The following is an 8,319-nucleotide window of genomic DNA, read 5'->3' as shown; positions in this document are numbered from 1 at the left end:
TTTAGGTTTCAAGAGAATGCAGGAAGGCTGTGGAAATGCAGCCAAGGAAAGACAGCTCATATGCATGTCATATAGGAAAGGTAAATCCAGTCCTTCTAAGTGACCTCTCTTTCACCATCCTGAACTTTGTATTTGCATCATAGAAATGTAAGACAAGTGTTTGTTTGCTGAAGGAAATGTGGGATGTGGTAAGTTGCAACAGACACTTCCCTCAAACATTTGCAAACATGGAGTCAAGACATACTGTCGCCCTACCAGTTTGTGTGCTAGATAGCTAACTTAACTAAACTGTAATGGCCGGACTACACAGAGCTGACTTGCAGGCCACTCTGTTATCAGAGTATGCTAAGCTTACAGTAGTAGAAGGGGAATTCCACTCCTTTGTTTTTTTTTCAGATAACTTTCTGTGGAGGAGGTTTTAGAGGCATTAAACTCTTCAGACATCTGGTTCCTATCATTACCACTGTAAATTCTTCTGATTTGGTCAATTTCTGTAGACTGGATCATTTTGCATCAAACTACTCTGAATGACTTTTTCATCTTTACCATTTTATTATGCAGAAATCTGAAAAATCTATGTAAATCCCCTTTCAACATAACTTGACTAAACTTGACAGCCGACTGCTCACAATGGAACTATTTGGCAGAGCACGATGGATCATTGTCCTGGTACTGGTAGACTGCAGCTCTGAATGGTGGAACTCGCGGGACCCACCACAATATCTTGCACCACAGGGCTAATTTTTAGGGTCATATGCAGGAGCAGGAGGTTAGCTCAGTGCAGGTGCATACTTTAGTGGTTAAGATGTAAACAAAGTTATGCAGAGTGGTTTGATCTGATCATTCTAACTTACTGACTCCGATTTCTTTACAGTGGTAGAAACAGAGGAACCAACATGGAAAATAAACATTTTATTTACTGTCCGAAACCAGCAGAGAACCTACACGTCATCTGGGTTTTTTATATCGCTATTGTCGGAAGAAAACCTTGTATCTCCATTTTTTATATTTTTCAGTTTTTGACATAATTTGAAAATACCTGTTGCCCTTTACATTGTATGTAAATTTCATGATGAATGGACTAAAAGAAAACCCAAAATAACTTGGAAAAAAGTCTGATTCCAGTGACTTACATTGACAGTAAAGTAGGTTTTTCCTTCTCCTGTAAAGGTACCATTTTAAAGATACAAGGTTTTTTTCTGACAACAGTGATATGTAATGTTAATAATGGTAAAATATTGGTCAATCTGTACCTCTCTGCCATAAATTTAAATGATTTAAAAAAATATGTTCTAGGCCAAACTTTCACAAAACTATTATAAAACAACATCTTAGCAGCACATTTAAAAGTAGGAATGCATTTACTCATACTCAAAAAATTCACCAACACCAATATCTGTTACCAGCTGATACCATGTGACATATGTCTAGTATATGCTGCTGCACTATTGAATAAACAGCTGGCAATGAATGAGGCTTTGCTCAGAATTACTGACCCCGTGGAGGTCAGGCAAAAAGCCATCAGTCACTTGAAACATTCTGTCTTGGCATATTCCTGCCAAGAATACACGGTGCCATTTTAGCCTGTTTTTAAACACACATACAAACACAATCACAACCACTTCTCCAATACAGGCGGAGATACGTAGGTTAGCAAAATGGAAGTGAAAAGTCATCATTGCTTACAAAGCTCATATATGCTGACATGAGGTATAAATGTTTTAAACCTTTGTAACATAGGCTGTAGAGAGACTGTATTGCCCTACTGTATATATTTCAGTGCACAGTGTTAGCCGAGCTGCTGTAGCGCAGCAGTGTGTTTTCTTAGTACTTGGTGCACAGTGTTATTTTGAATGAAACTTCTTTAAGCTTTATTTGAAATTGTTCTTGGGCAGAGTTATCTGTAGAGGCAGCATTTCACATAGCATATTATTTGTACTTAATAATCATGTTATACATAGTAATTTTTTTTGCAATTACTTGTTATTATTCAACCAGACAAGCTGTTTGTACTGTTTGGAAACTGAAGTGTACTGAGACAAGTAATGGAACAGTACGGGGAGAAGTCACCCAGAATTCCTAGTAAGTTAGTGGATTTCTTTTTTTATTAGCTCTTATTTTTCCTTTAGATGTTGTTTTCAAGCAAAAAGCACATTCATATGTTATATATAGGTTAAATATGAATTTATTTACAATGATCCCAAGTTAAGATATGCAAAAAATACTCCTCTTTCAAAAAGTTACTAAATGCTGTGCCAACTTTGAGAAAAAACTACTGACTTGGCAGCAATATAAGTTCATTCATGGTTAGGATACCCAAAACATGTGAAAATTAATAAATTAAACAATGTTATAGTTACTTCAAATTAAAAGCTCAAGTTTCTCCAACAGTGCAATTTAAAAGTTTGAGTGTACTCAATGTAGAATTTTAAACAATTTGAAAAACTGATTCTTTTTTTTTTTCAAAACGTAATTCATTTGAGGCAACAAGTTACCTCTAAAAGTTTGTGCAAACTGAACTTGTTAGGGCTTACAGTGTAGTTTATTTGCTAATGCTGTGAGCCTAAGCAAGGGGAGCCACTGTGCTGTGTTAAAGGTGTTGTTTGTCAGGAACTCATTTAGGTTATTCTGTAAGTTGTATGTGTTAAATTGGAACCAGCCACTTGGTTCTGTTGAGGGTGTTTACATTTCCAGGCATATTAAAAATCAGCTGTTTTTGTTACCCCCTGCTGTTTAGTCTTCAGGACTCAGTCCTCTGGCCAACTACTGAGTCCCAAAGCTGGTGCTGTAAGTGTATGTTCAGCTAATAAAGTGCATTGCATATTTTCAAGAATACTTCCTGGTCTTGTCTCTTTCTTGGGGCCATCACACTGATGTCAGAAATTGGATTGGTAGAGCCAGATGTACGAAGAGCGACTCTCACGGGAGGTTGACCAAGAAGTGGAGACTGGGTCAACAGTAGAGCAGCTAGCAGGAAGCAGAGGATAATGTGCAATGGTGGTTGGCTGCAGAAAAATAGGAGGGCAAATGGCACAAGGAAGAACATAGGTTTTTAATGGTGACCCATGACTGGTGCTGAAGAGGCCTGTAGAGAACGTAGCTGAGCCGCCAGCAGACAGTGAGAGAGCAGAGTAGAATGGGCAGTGGCACACCTTGATGTTGGAAGGAAAAGTGTTCAAAGTGCTGTTTGACATCTATGTGGCGGAGTATGGGCAGCTAACAGTACTGAAAGCAGCTTGTCGACACTGCTTCCCTGGAGTTCCACCCCAGTGGTCCAGAGAAGGCTACTGTGGAGTCAGTGCAGAGGAAAAGTGGAAAGGTTGGGGAGCTGGTGACCAAACTGTGCACTGTGTTAAGTGAAGCCTATCCTAACTTTCCTGAAGAAGTGCAGAAAGAACTAACTCTTCAGGTGTTTCTCAACGTGCTGGAATACCTGTAGCGCCAGGTTAACGTAGCAGCACCAGTGCCACGAGGTAGAGAGAGCAGAGGTAATCTTGTCTCATCCAACCCCTTCGTGCTGGCTAAAGCCCTGCCATGCCGAAGAGGTTGATAGCGACACAAGGTGCACAGGGTTGAGACTGTCCAGCAGCTTGCATCAGGGCTGGGAAAGTGACGACAGTAGAAGTGAGGAGGAGGCCCGCATACCAGACTGCACAAGCACTAAGGCTGCCAATGACTTTAGCAACAACCTAAATAAAATTATGTCACATACACACACATACTTTCTAATTATGAGTCGCAGGGGAGCTGGAGCCCATCCCAGCAGTCATTGGGCGGAAGGCAGGTAACACCCTGGACAGGTTGCCAGACCATCACAGGGCAGACAGACAGATATACATTCACACACACCTAGGGGCAATTTAGCATGTCCACCTGGTCTGACTGCATGTCTTTGGACTGTGGGAGGAAACCAGAGTACCCGTAGGAAACCTACGCAGACACGGGGAGAACATGCAAACACCGCACAGAAAGGACCTTGGTTACCCAGCCGGAAATTGAACCCAGGCCCTTCTTGCTGTGAAGCGACAGTGCTGCCCACTGCGCCCGTGTTATACACACAACCCATAATAAAAGAAGTTACTTTCATACAAAAACAATCTTCGAGGTGAATCAGGAGAAATAGCTGTCTGGTTTCTGTCAAAGTTTGCATATGATGTTGCTCTGGGAATATGAGAGGACAGCCAAAACACATTCCACTTCAATCTGTTTAACTTGATTAAAAATTCTGTTACATTTTACCCAGAGTTAGTTTGTGCCCCAAACACACTGCAATCAAAAGATCTAAGGCATCTTTCAAAAGGATATAAATATAAAACTACATCCATTCATTCAGTGATTAAAAAATGGAGGATGAGAAGTGTAATTACATAATAGATTGGTAGTACTGGAATGCGACTGTTGCTACAGTCATCAAACCCAGCTTTACGCTTTTCCATAAATTTAAATGACATTTGATTCACTAGTATACTACCGCCATAGATTAGCCAATAGCTAGCTATAATTATATTACCAAGTTTTAGGCACTTCCCATAAATAGAGTTCAGTTTATGTCTCATTACTGTTTTAAAAGCAATAAAGTGACTGTTGTTGGGTTTTTTATTTCTGTAAAAAGTGAAGGGATCTGTACTTTAGCTTAAAGGTGCCATGATGGTACCAGAATGGAAAAGTTCAGTACAAGGAACTGACATATTGTGAACCTCAAAGACTGTGGTCTCCTCCTTCAAATAAAAAAATCTTACTGTAAGCCAGCAATTCGGAGTAAAGCTGATCAAATTATTCATGAGCCCACCAAGGAGGGGAAAGCAGCTTGTTTTATGCTAGGGCCAAATCATAGGATAGTAAATGGGTGTATAAAACTGCATCTGAGCCTTTTTTTACCCTAACCAAACTCACATACCTTTTATGTGGACATCAGAGAACAATTTAAAATGCTGAATAAATGCCTTCTATGGCACCTTTAAAATAAATTTATTCAAATTAGCAAGTAAATGTTTACAAAAACACACAAAATGTCTGTATCCATCTTTAATATGGAGATTTTTGGATGTCCCACGTTACTAACATTGAATTTCTCTTTGGAATATATGAATTTATTCCATAGGGAATAAATTTATTTTATTCATTAAAATCTTCCAGTAACACCATAATTACAATGGTATTTGGTTATTTATGGTTATTAATGTATTTAATTTAAAAAAATAAATTTAACCTGTGTCTCACATTTTATGTGCAACCTATTTAACCAAACCTGTAAAAAAAAATTGGAACATTATATTTATTATGATATATACAGGAAACTGCATCATCTTATTTTCTGCAGAATGACAATGATCACACAAGAAGGTATTCTCATTCTGTTTTCTCAATTTACACACAAAAACCTGATTTGGCTCCATGAGTAAAGCTTGATCATTTAACCCTGTTACCAAAATTATTGTTAGGAAAAGAATATATGTTTATGTTTTTTATTTATGTAAACTATATGGTTATTAGTAGTTATCAACATGTGCACCCTGTCAAGCTAACCACTCCTGAATGCTAGCTCATTTTAGGCTGAATTCGCAATGCTGTTACCCATTTTTAACCTTCAGTTATTTTAAAATGAAAATTAAATGAAAATGGCTTGAGCCATAATGAAAACATTTTGCTTAAAACAAATTTTCAACTCTGTGTTGTATACCTTATATGTTTTTATTTTTTTTACTTCATTATTGTGAACTTAAGGGATACGATCTCTGCGTTCAACCCTGTTACCAGGTTTCAACTGTCATTCAGTTATTTTTGGTGAAAATAATCCTAAAACATTAAATTGATTAGGTTATGTTACCAAAAGTGTCAGTTTTGTAAAGAGAGTCTTTAGTTGAAGTTACTAATACAATAATAATTGCACTTTTTTGTGTGCCCCTAAGGGCCTGCAAGAATACTTCCAGGAACGTATGTGACAATTACTGCAGCAGCTCACAGCAGAAGAGATGATATCTGCTCCTTGTGCAGGAGAGTGACACTGATCTCCTGGGTTAAATATCTCTGTTACTCCCACTTTCTCCAGTTAGAGGTGATGGGAGAAGGGTAAAAGCATTTTGGAAGGTGGTAGCAGCTTCTAGAAATAAGATTTAAAAGGAAATTCCACCAATTCTTTAAAATGTCTGTATAATTCAAAGGTTAAGATAAAATAGATTAAATAAAGAGTGGTTTGATGTGAAATGGTTTATGAACCAGGGGTTGTAATGTCTACAACACAAACATAGCCATTAAATTGTAGGCTGTAGCCCATCTCTTTCTCTGCATACTTTGTTAGCCCCCTTCACCCTGTTCATCAATGTTCAGAACACGCACAGGACCACCACAGAGCAGGTTTTGTTTGGCTGATCATTCTCAGCACTGCAGTAGGCCTGCGCGATATCTAAGAATATTTAGCACAATGTTTTCTTGTTAAAATATTGTGATCACTGATAATATCTCCCCCCAACCCCCGCCCCGTCTCATAACAAATACAGGCAGTCCACAGCAGATTTTGATCTACTTTATGTTCTAGCTCATATGCTTTTGAATATTAACTGTTTCAATGAAAATCTTAAATAAAACTCTTACATTAAATAATATGATATGGAGTATCCCAACATCTTTTGAGAACTACTTGATCTGACGTTATAATAAACGTTACTGCAAACACATGCATTCATGAGCTTCATTTTCCGTTGTTACAGCAACATTTTCTCAATTCAGCTAACCACTGGGACACTTATTCTGTACAGAAAGTACTACATATAAAAGTGAATAAAACATTATGTGTATGTTTTATTTAATATTATTTAATACCTTTTTCTGAGAACACAGAAGACGATTACATTTCTAATCTTATTCTAAATCTTATGACAAGATGCAATATCTACCTGTCTGTGCTTCTAATCAATCTGTCTCTCTCTCTGGCACTGATTATGAACTCTATCTCTCACTTTGAAAGAGAACCTATGAGAAGGTTCTAACTTTACATTATTTCCTCCTGGATTAATCAGAATATTTCTGAAAGATGTTCAAGCTCTAAGCTTCTTTGTTGTATCTTGTCATAAAATCATAAAATCTCATTAGCTATGTCATTCTCTCTTCATCCAGGGTCGACCAGAAGAGGATGGGTTCCTCCCTTGAGCCTAGGTTCCTCCCGAGGTTTCTTCCTCTTACTACTATGGAGTTTTTCCGAAAATATCCAGCCAACAGCGTCCTGTGGGCAGTGTCCTGTGACCACTGCTGAAGGGCTAAAGAATGACCGAGACAGACAACAGCAACAAATGAGCTACTGTCTCTGACTTTGAATCTACAAGGTGAACCAACGAGGTGTGTCTAAAAGAGTGGACGGTGAGTGGACACAGTGGTTAAAAAGCAATGCTGAATCTGATCCACTCATGTCAGCACAACACACATTAACAGACCATCACAACATGAGTGTCACTGCAGTGCTGACAAAGATCCACCACCTAAATAATATTTGCTCTATGGTGGTCCTATGGGGGTCCTGACCATTGAAGAACAGGGTGACAGAAGCCGAGCATAGTATGCACAGAAACAGATGGACAACAGGCTTTAATTGTAGAACTACAATGTGCTGCTACACAGGAAGTGGAGCTGATAAAATGAACAGTGAGCAACAATACAAAGAGGTGTTTGTAATAAAGTGCTTGGATAGTGTATAAAAGTGTTTTATATGTAAAGTTGATAATGGTAAAATAGTGGTAAATCTAAAAGAATAAGTTTTTTTTATTTGGGAACTATTGTTCCTTACTAAGCCCTGCTTGAACCCCTCTGCAATGAATGGATTTTTAAAACATGCATCTGTAAAAAATTGTCTTTACCATTTAATTATACAGATTCTTTTTAATTCTGTGTAATTCCCTTCAAAACCTTCTTGTCTAAAAGACTATTTTTTTATTTCTGCCAAACAAGACTGCAATAATGTTTTATCAAATTCAAATTCCACTTTTACTTATAACATTGAACACAAATGCGGTATGAATTAAAAGAAGGTCAGAGTCAGAAATAATTCACATAAAATTTTACTATGATTTTGTTGCGGCTGGCTGGCTGATTTCGATATTTCGGTCAGAATTTAAAATCTAAAAAGACTAAAATATAGTCACTACCATCCGATTGTTATCATAGCAGGAATACAAGATATAACAGTTTTTATAGTCATATTTTCACATTTTTTCTGAAATATTTTAATTTTGTAAATTTAGCTAATTCTGACACAGATAAAAACTGGGTGTATTTCACTTTTACCCAGGGTGATCCTTGTCTTGGAGAACATAGTAAAGAGGACGGGGA

Source organism: Colossoma macropomum, unplaced genomic scaffold (assembly GCF_904425465.1).
Source record: "Colossoma macropomum unplaced genomic scaffold, Colossoma_macropomum, whole genome shotgun sequence".
Taxonomy (NCBI): Eukaryota; Metazoa; Chordata; class Actinopteri; order Characiformes; family Serrasalmidae; genus Colossoma; species Colossoma macropomum.
This window is presented reverse-complemented; position numbering follows the sequence as displayed.